The sequence below is a fragment of the Nycticebus coucang genome, chromosome 6 (assembly GCF_027406575.1).
Source record: "Nycticebus coucang isolate mNycCou1 chromosome 6, mNycCou1.pri, whole genome shotgun sequence".
Lineage (NCBI taxonomy): Eukaryota > Metazoa > Chordata > Mammalia > Primates > Lorisidae > Nycticebus > Nycticebus coucang.
Genome location: NC_069785.1, coordinates 134,898,928 through 134,907,801, shown reverse-complemented (window position 1 = coordinate 134,907,801; position 8,874 = coordinate 134,898,928). Strand labels below are relative to the sequence as shown.

At 47.9% G+C, this 8,874-nt stretch overlaps 1 long non-coding RNA gene across 1 annotated transcript; it reads right to left on the bottom strand.

The window, feature by feature from the left end:
- Positions 1–1,320: 1,320 nt before the first annotated feature.
- LOC128588160 (uncharacterized) lies at positions 1,321–8,295 on the bottom strand. Its single transcript, XR_008380724.1, has 5 exons — positions 4,775–8,295; positions 2,570–2,842; positions 2,346–2,472; positions 1,905–2,061; positions 1,321–1,414 (listed from the first exon to the last, which is right to left on the bottom strand). It is a non-coding gene; the product is annotated as an uncharacterized LOC128588160 (long non-coding RNA).
- Positions 8,296–8,874: the final 579 nt, after the last annotated feature.

The window sequence follows — 8,874 nt, the reverse complement described above, 5'->3', positions numbered from 1 at the left end:
GAGGGTCAAGTCAGGGTGCGGAGGGCCGGGCAGAAGGGGAAGCTCATGCCTGGATGGGAACAGAGGGCCCCAAAACTATTTTAGAGATTTTCCAACGAATTCTCAGGCAACAGTGATGAGGAGGAGAGAAATGGGAGTATATCTTAGCAACAGTTACCTGCCAGCCCTGCTCAGCTTGGGGGTGCAGTGTGACTCTTCCAGGACTTCCACCGGGTTTGGTCTGGGCAGCTCATAAAAAGCCGTGCTGCCCTCAGGAGCACAGCCCCCACCAGCTGACCTCGGAGGGAGGGTGCAGTGAACATGCAGGTGGTCTGGGCAAACCGGCCTTGGATTAAAGACCAGCTGTGGCTAATAAGCAATAGGAGGACTGTTCCAATGCCAGGTAAACATAAAAGATGTAAAGTCTCCATCTTTTTTTCTTAATAAAGTATCTCAAGAATGGTACAAAAGGTATACAATGTACTCAATACTATTATGAAACCAATATATAACCACTTACACATTCATATGAATGATGAAACACAAATACAGTCCAGAAAGAAGGAAGGGAGAGGACAGAAAGGGGAGGGGCCGGGGAGAGCAAGGGGGAGGGCGAGGGCAGGCATTTGGTGGGGTCTCGCCTAATGTGCACAGTGCAAGGATACGTGTCAAAACAACTAAGAGTCAATACATAAATAAATGTCTTACCACAAATAAGAAAATTAGGTGATGGTTATGTTAATCAGTTTGACTTAAGCATTCCGCATTGTATATCAAATCATCACTTTGTAACTCATAAATGTACACAGTTATGACTTAATAAAAATTAAATTAAAAAAAGAGGCGGTGCCTGGAGCTTAGCGGGTAGGGCACAGTCCAGGCCTGCTAAACAACAATGACAACAACAACAACAAAAATAGCCTGGCATTGTGGTGGGCACCTGGAGTCCCAGCTACTTGGGAGGCTGAGGCAAGAGAATCACTTAAGCCCAAGAGTTTGAGGTTGCTGTGACACCATGGAACTCTACCCAGGGCAACAGCTTGAGACTCTGTCACAAAAAAAAAAAAAAAGAAAGAAAAGAAAAAGAAACAAAGAAGCAGTGCATCTTACAAGGGTATATGTGAAACTTGGTAAACTGTGAAGCTAGTGAATGATGCCCCATGAATATGTACACAGCTATGATTTAATAAAAAAATAAATAAATAAAATAAATTAAAAAAAAGAGAGAATGAAGAGCTGCTCTGGGGAAGGATGATGAATGATGGATAGTTTGGTAAAACAAACCCAGGCCAAGTCATTAAAAGCAAAAAAAAAAAAAAAAGTTTGCAGGTAAATTTATACCTTTACTGGGTATGTGATATGAGTGTCTGTGCTCCATGCTTCCCTCTGCTCTTCATATTGACAGGATCAGAATAAAGTTCTGCCAATCCAAAGACTGAAATTGAAATGAAAAAAAAATAAGCAATAGGACAACCAGACAAACATTGGCAGTTGCCTGTACTACCTAAAACAGGACCGGCTGAGGGCAGAGGCTGCAAGACCCCACACAAGGGAGTAGTTTATGTCGGGATCATGGGGCAAGTGAGGGTGAGATTCTTGTAATGCTGGATGGTACACTTAGCATGTACTTCTGTTTTTCTATAGGTTTGTTTCCTGGAATTCTTGTTATACCATTTTAATTTTCATTTTTGGATTATAAGTAAGGTTGGGTATATTTTCTTCTGTTGGTTGGCTCTTTTTATTTCTTTCCCCTATAGTAGGACTGAATTTTCTAGGTTTCTAGTTCTAAAATCCTTTTAGAAACCACTGACCCATTGGATCAGCCCAGAGCAAAACCTACATCGTTCATGCCTAGTTTGGCCTTAGTGACAGCAAAACTCTCATTAAAAAGTTCCCAGAGGCGGATGTGCCCACACTCCTCTTACCCACGTGTGGAATCCCCTTCTGAGTCTTCCAGGGCTTAGGAGGAGAGGACCCAACTGTCAGCGATGGTGGTGGCTGCAGGCTCTGGAAGGCTCAAAGAGATACCTTCTCATGTGGGGATGAGTGTCTCTGATGAGAAATGAGGGTCTGCAGAGGGGTCTGTGGAGGACATGATGAGAGATTAGGGAGCTGTCAGGAATGAGAGCAATAAAGAAGTTTTGTTGAGGGACACTTTTAAGCCCTAAGTGATGTCTTGTTCCATCTCTTCCTCCCCTACCTGCCACTAGGTGGCCACAGGTGAGGTGAGCTAAACAGCATCACCTGGCCTCGTTCTCTGATGATGTGCTGCTTTGCCATGACCTGGGACCCTTTAGGAAACAATACACTAGACCTGGGAAGAAAGGTATGGTGGGGTTTGGAACAAGGGGGCAGAACCCACCCACCCTGAGAGAGCCTCGGCCCCTGGCAGAGGTGATTCAGGCCTGAGATAATTCCTGCATCTCGAGAGCTGTAAGGCCCATCCACTTCCTCCTCTTCACTTCCCACCAGCAGCCAGCAAAGGACAAGCTTCTGCAGGATGGAGAAGGCATGCTGCAGAAGTCATGTAATTATTATAGAGAATGAAAATAGAGCAACAAGAAAACCACCACAGTCCTACCATGCTAACCTGATATGGTGGCATTCTGAAAGCTTCCATTCAGCCCTGTGCAGTCCCCTCTCCTCAGAAGCTTTCTGGAGCCATGAGATTGGCTCTTATGTTGAATGGCCAGTAATCCACGGGTGGCAGCTGAGGCAGATGTTGGATAGCGACTTTTTGGCACTGTTCTCAGGTCAGGGTGGGCAAACTTAGGATTGTGTGTTGAGCTGACTCTCCATTATCTCTTCAGAGCAAATCTGTGAACTTCATTCATTATAAAGTCCCTCTATATCTAGAAAACATCTACGGAAGGAAAGGAATGAAAACATTTGATGAGCGTCCACATGCCATCCCCAGAGTAACCTTCTGTATCAGGCATGATCACCATCCTCACCAACATAAGTGATACTGAGCTTCAAAGGCATTCGGGAAGTGCGGGGGTCCCCTGGCTGGTCAGCAGGAAAGTGTGGATTTGAGCCCAGGTCTACTTCCAGGCCCAGAAGGCTTCCATCATACCCAGGTGATTACATAACCTACTGGCCGTCTCCCAGATCAGCAACTGTTGAGCAAAACTCATTTGGTTTACTTTCTCCACCTTCCATTCTAGTGAACAAGCGCGCCAAGTGGGCAGTGGAAAAAGAGCCGAGGAGGGACAGGAAGTCAGCCCCCAGGCTGGAGAGGGAACGTGCATGATGCAAACTCACTGTTGGGGAGGAGGACAGAGGGGAGGATGTTTCTCCCTTCCAGAGAGAAAAGAGCAACCAATTCAAACTCAGAGACAAGTTCGGAACCAGCAATGCTGAGGTGAGGAGAAATTACAAGTCTCAAAAAAACATTAGCCTCCTCAGTGTACAACGAAAACAGAAGTCCTTCACCATCAGGCCTTAGGCTGTGAGACTATCATTTCACAAATGCGACAGACAGTGGTGTGCTGGTAAAGGTCTAACAACCAGTTCCAGGAAAAACAAAAGCCCTGAGTGGTAGCAGCGCTGCCTTGATTTCTGTGGCATAAATACTACTCCCATGGCAGCTTTAGAAACCCTACGAAGGGAGAGGGAAGGCGATGGGACTGCTGAGAGGGGCGACCGACCCCTCATCCACCCCTCCGGATCACGTCCTTCCTCACTGTAGGAGCAGGATCACACACACCCAGAGGTTTCAGGAACAGAACTAGGAGGAAGGGGCAAAGGTTGCCAGCTGAGAACACTGCCTGTGCTCTGAAAGCCCTTTGTAAAGAGAGTGGCTCTATTTCTTCTATCATCTTTTCTGCTCCCTGAGCAAAAATTTGAGCCAGGATGAGCTCCAAGGGCTGACCTCATGGAGCCCTTGACCTCTGATTGCTGGCTTTATTCCCAAACTATCCTTTACAGGGCCACCTGTTTCTCTCTGACAGTCTCAGCATAGACATCTTAGCATAGACTTAACATAAAAATCTAATCCCACTGGGCAGTGCCTGTGGCTCAAAGGAGTAGGGCACCAGACCCATACGGCAGAGGTGGTGGGTTCAAACCCAGCCCAGGCCAAAAACTGCAAAAAAAAAAAAATCTAATCCCACCACCCTCCTGCTCAAAGTTTTCCCACCCTTTCTCATCTCTTAACCCACCTACTGTCCGTCTTTTCCACTAAACCCTAAACTCCCTGAAGGTCTTGCTCATTGCCATCCACTGCCTAAGGTGGTGTTTGGCACACGTATGTACTCAGTAAATACTGGGTTGATAAACCTCAAACCGCTCTTTTATAATGCATTCGTCAAATATTTTTAAGCACTACAGCACACTAAGAACTGAACCAGGCCTAGAGGTCCAGGAATCTGCAGCATATTACTGATGCTGCGGAAGGGGCCTGCTTCTCCCTGTAGCCCACTGAGCAAACGCCAGAGCCGTGGGGCGAACGCTCCTGCCACTGTCTCGGAGGAGCAACCGCGTGAGAAGGGGAGGTAAGATGAAAACTGTGGACTCCAGCTATGAACTATACAAATGCGTGGCATTAAAAATTATTTTAAGACATCAAATATTAAGTCATTCGTATGCTGTGCAATTACTTTATCTGTCATCAGCACACTCAAGCTGTTGGAAGTGGTGACAGATGGGAAGGAGTCCAGCCAATTCCTCCCACAGGTGTGCATCTGGGCTGGAGGGGAGGTTCTGTACGTGCAGCAAGGGCGGGAAGGGAAAGGGTGACTGGGGTTATGAAACTCGAGCTGATGCGAGAGGCTTGGCAAAACACAAAAATTACCAATTGCATCCTGGAGAGCTGCAGGGCATTGTGCTCCCTGGGAACGGAGAGTGATCACGAACTAGGCAGCTCCAGGGAGGTGAAACAGCAGCTTGCCTGTGTCACAGAGGCAGGTGGCAGGGCCCACCAGGAGTGAGGCCGAGCTGGTGCTGTGGCCCAGGGGTCTGGCTCCTCCTGCGTTCTTCTGAGCCCTAGTCAGTCTTCTGAGGGCAGCAACCTGGAGGGAGGCAGGCAGATGGGCAGGTGAGGAGGAGGGGACACAGACCCTCTCGAGGTGAGGGCTCCCCATGGGCTACCAGGTGAGGGATGGTGGAGGGTCTTGGCAGGACTACACATAAAATATCTAGCCTGGGCTAAGAATTTTCTAGAAAATAAGGAATATGGGATATGAGGTCCAATCTGGAAAAAATGAAATCATACTTGTAAACAGCCAGATGCAGAAATCCCTTGTCTAAGGAGGACCTCCTGGCGGGCGCGTGCACCTCCACCTGTACACACTTGTCCTCACCTCCTTCCCCAAATCCCCAGAACCTGGGGACCCTCAGCTGCCTTCTGACAAGTGAGGGCACTTCTGCCTTCTGACTCTAAGGGCACAGCTCCCTCTGTGGGTGCCTGGGATCCCACACTCCCACATGTGCACTTGGTCCAATCATGGAGAGGTCAAATCGCTTCCTTTCAACCCTCCCTCCCAAATCTGGATCACTTAAAATGTTCCCTGCATAGGCTGAAGCCCCATCTGGTCTTGCCCCTACCCCCACCCCACTTAGCTGCAACCGTAAAAGCGAGTTCACTCTGCAGCTCTCATTCGCTGCAGCCATAACCTTCTGGGCACGGGGTAAGGCTGGTTTCTCTCCATCTTCACAGGCAGAACCGAAGGGAAATGACTTAAAGCATCACATGAAAGAACTGAGGTCATTACAAGAAGTAACTTCCAGCCTGTGGAATTTTCTAGTCTGGGTTTACAGAAGTTCTGAAAGTGCCTTTTCTGTGTGAATAAGAGAGACTTCAGGTCTGAGAAAGCTTGACAGATGGACTCAGGGCCTTCCCCACATGGGGCGCTCTATGATGGGACAGGGGCCACCTTGCAGAGTCAATGCCAAATGGCCAAAATGCCAAAACCCAATTGACCTTTAGAAAATTGACTTTCTTGGAATTGGCCCAGAGCCACGCAGCAGGGGCCTGAGCAGGATAATGATTCTCAGGGCAGGAGGAGGATGTGGTCCCCTACAGAGGGCAGTCCATGGAGATTGGACAAGCCCTGTCGAACCCTATTGTTTTAATTTGGTTTAAAAACAATTTGATTTATTTTGGAATTTCAATAACAGAGGAAAGAAAATGATTTTTCTCTTTCTCAAAATAAGGCATGGATTTTTTAAAATTGAGGAACTTTGTTCTTGGATAATGTTCATCTTTTTGGGAACAAAGGATGGAATGAGATTCCTGTTTAATTCATTTGTTCATTAAAAAAAAAAGTAGTCATTCATTTATTACTGTGGGCAAAGCTCTCTGCAAGGCCTGGGATTACAGAGATAAATAAGGCCCAGTCTCCAGCCTCAGCAGCAGGGAGCCAGCATGAGAGCAAATAATAAAGTCACCACCCAGGGCTGGTTCTGGTGTGCAGGTGCCAGGGGAAGAGGATGGAGGGATTAGCTGGGCCTGCCATGAGTCAGAAGGCTTCCCAGAGGCAGGGATGTCTGAGCAAGTTCCCGAGGAGCTCAGGAAGGGGTGAGTCTGGAACTGGAGAGTCCAGGAAGCGAACAAAGTACGCAGAAGTGTGGGGATGGAGACATCAGCCTGTGTTCTAACAACTCCTAAATGGCTCTGCCACTGGGTAACCGGCGGGTGGTGGAGCTGACCCGGGGGGCCAGGGACAAGACAGTGGAGCTCCAGTGTGTGGTGTGGGGGACAAGGACAGGCAACCACAGGAGAAATACAAGAATCAAGTGACACAATCAGATCGAGATCTGGAAATAACCCTCGAGGTTGGGCCCAAGAGGAGGCCAGCTGTGCATATCCAGAGGGGGGGACACATCAGGAGGCGGCTGAATAACGTCGGTGAGAGCAAGGCCGGCAGATGGGAATCTTCTGCATTGGAGATCCAACAACTTCATTCTCCATCACACGGGTCTGTGATTCCAACAACTTTAAGCTTCATAGGATTTCCAGTAGGAGCCGAGGACAAACTTGGAATAAAAATGCAGAAACTCCAAGAAAAAAATGCAGCTACTATAAGAGAGAATGACCCAGAAGGGTAAAAAGTTTAAGAAAGTGCAGAGGGAAAAACACACAGTGAGACAAAGCTGAGCAGAAATATCCTTTGCGTGCCGTGATAAACTTTGAGCTGTGTTCTAGAAGAACATTTTGGCATCCTCTGATTATCTGAGTTTACAGAGGCCTCTGGCAGAGGAGCCTCTGTTCTGCAGGTCACCTACGACCTTGCCTCAGAAGCTCTCCTGCGGGACTCCAGCCTGTAGGGCTGGTCAGCTCTGGTCATTGTCCACACAGGTCATGAACAGAGCTGACCTCCCTGACTCAGCAGCTCCGACAAGATCTCTGCCCCAGGAGGTCAGGTTCTCTGGCAGGCAGCAGTGGTCCTGCCACACCTGATGTCAGGAGAGAATGATACATCCTTCTCAATGGACTGGGCTGAATTGGGAAACCAAGCCCTTTTCAGTCAAATGCCAACAGGCCAGTTCTGAACCTGCTGGGCTGGATGAGTCATCCCCTTTACAAAACAAAATATTCTAATAATTAATACAGAACAAATTAAAGGAAATGGGACCATTGCAGTGCCCATTTGGAACTGGGTGATAATTATTAGCAAACCCAGGAAGAGGGTTAGTAACTGGGGCCTGAGACCCCATGCCTGTGAAGGTTGGGAGGAAACCCAACAGGGTAGAGCCACCCAGCGGACTGGGTGATGGAAACAGGCGAGGTGACAGCACCTGCCTGGCCTTCTATCTGATCATTTTACCTGCTTGAGAAAGTACACACATCTCTGTTCTGCAGTCACTTACAATTCCAGCCCCCAGATAATTAACCACAAGCTTTTCCCTACACGTTTGATGGGGAAAGCAAAAATCAAGGGATATTAATCCTGTAATAGCCAAGCCTTGCTTCAGCTGAGGCCTCCCCACCTCTTTAGGTAGCACTTCCTCATCCTGGGGCGATTATCCCAGTTCTCAGACAGGGAGCCACGTTTGTCTGGACCAAACTCAAATGGTCTCTGAATAAAACTATATAGAGAATTGGAAATAGGAATTATACCTAATGTCTACTTAATCTGCTCTACCTTTTCTCTTTACAAATCATTTACCTTCTTACCTATTACAAAAATTACTTTCCATCTTCAGTGGTGCTGCTATCTCTCTACCCAGATCATGAGCAGAACAGACCTCCCCACAATAGCACACTCACCCCAAGAGGTCAGGTTTCTGGACAAACCCCAGCTCCACTGGCACACCTGGTGTCAAGAGAGACTGATGACCCTCTCAAGTGGATTGGGCTGATGTTGGCATCTAAGCTCACCAAAAAAGTCAAAATACTGCATTTATCATTTATCTGTCATCTCCCACTATAACTAAAGCATCATAAGGGAAAGAAAAGGTCTTTGTTTTATTGGCAGATGTATTCCCCAAGCCCACAACAGAGCTTAGCAGGTAGTAGACGCTCAGTAAGTATTCTGCTGAATAAGTCAGTGAATCTGATCATGGCACTTGTGTTCAGCAGCACCTCTGATGCCATCACTAGTACAGCCGCTGGAGCAGGAACTGTCAGGGAAAAGGACAGGAGAGGGGACGGGTCCAGCTGCAGCATCACAGCAGCCTGTGCACGGTCTAAGTATGGGACATTGGCTGGTGTCCTTGTGAACATGCCAGCCCCTCTGAGGAGATAAGAATTGAGAGGTGGTCAGATCTGAGTTGATGACTGTACCAAGCTCTGAGCAGTTCTAGAGTTATAGGACATGAACTCACACCTCCCGCGAGAGTCCCAAGACCACATCTCCTAGCTCAGGCCCTGGGTCCTCTCAGTAAGGACCAGCTGATCTTGCATTCCAGGAATGCAGCGAGCAGTGTGTTCCGTGCCTGACAGAAAACCCT